The sequence below is a fragment of the Heliconius melpomene genome, chromosome 10 (assembly GCF_056956725.1).
Source record: "Heliconius melpomene rosina isolate 202511_hmr_F chromosome 10, ASM5695672v1, whole genome shotgun sequence".
Taxonomy (NCBI): domain Eukaryota; kingdom Metazoa; phylum Arthropoda; class Insecta; order Lepidoptera; family Nymphalidae; genus Heliconius; species Heliconius melpomene.
The window spans coordinates 11,364,549-11,368,797 of record NC_140398.1 but is presented as its reverse complement, the minus strand read 5'-3'; positions in this window follow the sequence as shown (position 1 = coordinate 11,368,797).

Genomic DNA, 4,249 nt, shown 5'->3' with positions numbered 1-4,249 from the left:
GACAGATAATAAAATAAATATTTTTTTAACAAAATATAAAGTCTAAGAAATAAAAAAAATAAAGAAATTACATCTTATGTTATAAAATAAAAATTTTGACAACACCTCAAGATAAGGTACAATTGAACATCGATACACAATGGCTTTCAACATTGTTGGCTAACAGGACGATTGCAGTCAACATAAGTATGTGTTGTGTTTCTATATATCTTTTGGGGGCAAAGTATATATGTTTTTCAAGAACCCAAAACTATTTTTTTAGCTTAATGTTCAATAAATGATAGATCAGATCGCGAAACGCGAGTCAAAGTCATTCTCAATTCTTAGAGTAGTTTAGTACACGAAACGCGTCTTTTTATTTGATAAAGTGCTATTTTCTTTATAAAATGTCGTCGTCCAATTTTTTTGTTTGATGTTGATTATAAAGTACCGATATTTTTGTCCCTGACGTGCTAGGTCGATTATTTTTTTCCATTTTATCATAAAAACTAAAAAAAAAGAATCTTTTTTAGGTAAATAATATTTATATTACTAAAATATATATCAAACAATGCAAAATAATATATGATATATAACAATAAAAACATTTGAATACAAATAATACAATTAAAATATTAAAGTATATTTTGTAATATTATAAAAATATATGGCGTTTTGAAATCATTCATGTATGGGAAACATGGACGTCGGGTCTGACAGACCCAGACCCCTTTTAGAAAGTTAAATACTCACTTGTTTTGAACCCAGAGACACAACCACTGCTATCTACATTCATTTTGTCACTAATACGAAAGGTACTGAGAGACTCAGTGGCGGAGATCACCGAGAAGTGGCCGATTTATAGAATTCGTAGAACTGTCTGGTCTGTCAGACCCGACGTCCATACTTAAAGGTTAAGGACGAGAAAAAATATATATTTGAAGTGTGCATTTAGATTTTTTCTATCTACCTACGATAAGAAAGACGCCTTCGAAGATTCACAGTGCAGGTTCCGTGGCATTGCATGGTATAGGAAGTCGGCATAGTTCCTTGGACTTACAACTCAAGAATAGATTTAAGAATTTCCTTTAAAATGTACATTTAACTTTATTGTCTCCTCTAATACCTAACAAATACCAATCCTACCTAAACAAACAAATACCTAAAGTTTTGTAAAAATTGCGAACATTTTTACAAATGTTCGTAGCTGATAAAATAATAAAATAATGACGTCTCTCGAAAGAGAAAACAGTTAAGATAGTTAAGCAAATACTATTACTTCGAAAACTAAATAAAAAGGCATTTTCAAATCAACTACTAGAATAGTACAATCTCTGGAACGAGCAGAAGCGTCGCAGTTTTAATCAAACATTTACCCGACTTCCATTGCATTACACTATAATCCTCAAACAAATTGAAATGTTTTTTTTAAATATAAACATATGGTGTTTAACATAAGACTATTTTGACTGTTAATTTAAAAACTTTGTTTTTAACACTTAAAAGCTAATGGGTGTAAAAAGACCCAGGTACATTTCACTGTTAGTCTAGAATTTAGATTTTTTTTACGGTAGAGAAATGTATTTAAAAGAGGCCAGTCATGGCACAGGAACACAAGCGGTTATACTAATTACATGGTAATATTTAAATAATGTTTTTAGAGAACGTTAAGCAATAACTTATTACGAGTTAAAATATTCAACTGATGAATAGATGAAAAAATTAAACGAAACAGGAAAAAATACACAACAAAAAACACGGAAAGGCGCCTTTTATACATAATTTTGCTTTCAAAAGAACGTCTATTAAATATTGAGATTTTTATACTGGATAAGCCGTTGCAACTGCACTTCATCACTTAAATTAAAAAAATATAACTCATAGCAACTTATGTAAGCTAATAGCTTGAGTACTTGGTTCGATAAAGTCATGAATACAAGAAGTCAATAGTTATTGAAATGTATGTATGTAAGTGCGATTTCGACTAAAGAGTTAATATTGCAAATAAATTCTTTTTATATATCGCGCTTTGAGTTCCGACACTCAACACTCACTTTCTTGAATTGGGGCAAAGAACGGAGTATCTCGGCACTAGTCTGCCTAAAAATATAAAAAACAATGATAATAATAGCAAACACGATATTACACCAAACAGATTTCCAACAATAATATTAAAGTCACTTTATTATTTGACATGGTCAGCTATATTTTTATATAAATAGAGCATTACATAAGCTTTTCGAGTCACGAAGCCGATCCGAGTCCCGACGCACGTTAAGCTGAGCAGAATATGTGCTATATTTCATGGTGTTACGTTTCCAGCTCTGTGATAGAAAATCCACATTTTACTCTCTCTAGAGGTTTTATAGAGTAGTTTTACACAAAGGCGGGTGTCATATGTAATTATAATACCGTAGTATATTTTATACTGACAGTGTTTATAAATGTTATACGACTTATATAAATGTTGTTAGTAGTAATCAGTAGTAAAAAAAACTGTAAAAGCGCCTGGTTGTGGGTTTAATCCCCACTCGAGAAAATGAAATTTTTATTTGAATGTATATTTTCATTTCCTTACTCTGGTGTGGAGGCAAAAGGCGGCGTTGAGTTCCGCCACTTTCGAATTCGTAAAACGGAGTGACTACACTATGATCTCTCTGCGTACCCTGCTATGTGCCGGATACATCGTGAAGCTGAAACAATATAAAAAAATGGAACTTATAAACACAGTAGGTATGTAAATAAAATCATGATTTCAAATTTTAAAAAATTAGATATTTTTATATATATTCTTACACGATAATTATAATATTTAGAAAATTATAAAAGGAAAATTAACATTTATTATAATTATAGCCGACGCTGCGCGCTACACTGGTTTCCGCCAAAGTTTCACTATAAAATAAAGAATGCAAAAACTGTTTACCAGTTTTTTTGTGTACTCGGCGAAATGAGAAAAAAGATCATAAAGACAATGAAAATTGAAGCCATCATGGCGCAGGGGCACAAAGATGTGATTCTAACGCGACGGTTATGGGTTCGATCCCCACTCGAGAGAATAAATATTTATTTATTAATATTCTCATTTCTGCACTCTGGCACCAAGACAAAAGGCCGTCGGTGAGTTCCACTACTCAACGCAATGCTTCGAAAAAATCGGCGGAAAATAGGGAAGGGAGTGTGAACACTAGGTTCCCTCTGCCTACCCTGATATTCTGATACAGTGTAAAGTTATTTTTTTTTATTCACGAAAATAAGCAATAATAACTCAAACAAGTAAATCATTAACACAAATAATTGATTCTAGAATAATAGTATATTTTTTAACACTTTTTACTTTAAAATATTAAATATACATTCAATAACAACGCCGTCGTCGAACGCCATTATTTGTATAATGCGGCCAATGTACGCGTAAGTATTCTTCTCCGGTAATTGCACTCTATGTTTCATTTACTGTCTCGTTTTCGCTATTATATTCGTTATATAATTGTTCATATTATGTTACATATTCAATATTTTAGGACTTCCACTATTATATTACTTAACCTGTGTGTGTAAAATATCAAAGTATGTAATTTTAACATTAAAATTATACATTATACAGTTATACATTTAACATTAATAAATACATATTTGTTATTGCAAAACAAATATGTATTTATTTCAACATATTATTATAATGTAAATAATAAATTTATAGTATTAAATATTAATATTATTTCATATACTTTCATATAAAGCCTCCCAGCTCTGTAATTATTAACTTAAACATTTAAACCTTGCAATACACGCCACCATTGCATCTTAATACGTAAATTAGATCACCTATGGCCGAAGGCGGAAATTCCGTCACTGCCAAGGCGTGTGGCCTAATCAAGTAACCGTTTCTAACTCAGCGATCCGAATGAGCCGATAGACCAGTTACTGGGTGAGTCTGTACAGCCAGTAGTGTCGCAATTGGGTGACTTAAACAAACATTTGTTCAATCATTCTGAACACCATGTATGTAGCGCAACAAGGAGATGCGAAATGAGAACTATTTATGTTTTTTTTTTAAATATTATTTTTGTAAATATTAAGTGCTTGAGAAAACTCGACTGTATAACTTGTCTATAGAGATGGAAGAGACAGTGTTATTTTAAGTAATTTATGATAGTAGAAATTGAATTTTAAGCCATTAATTAGATTTAACAGTTGTTAAAAGGAAAATAGCACTAGTACTATACAAAATTTCCACGTAACTAAAAGTGGAGCGTTGGATAGCGCA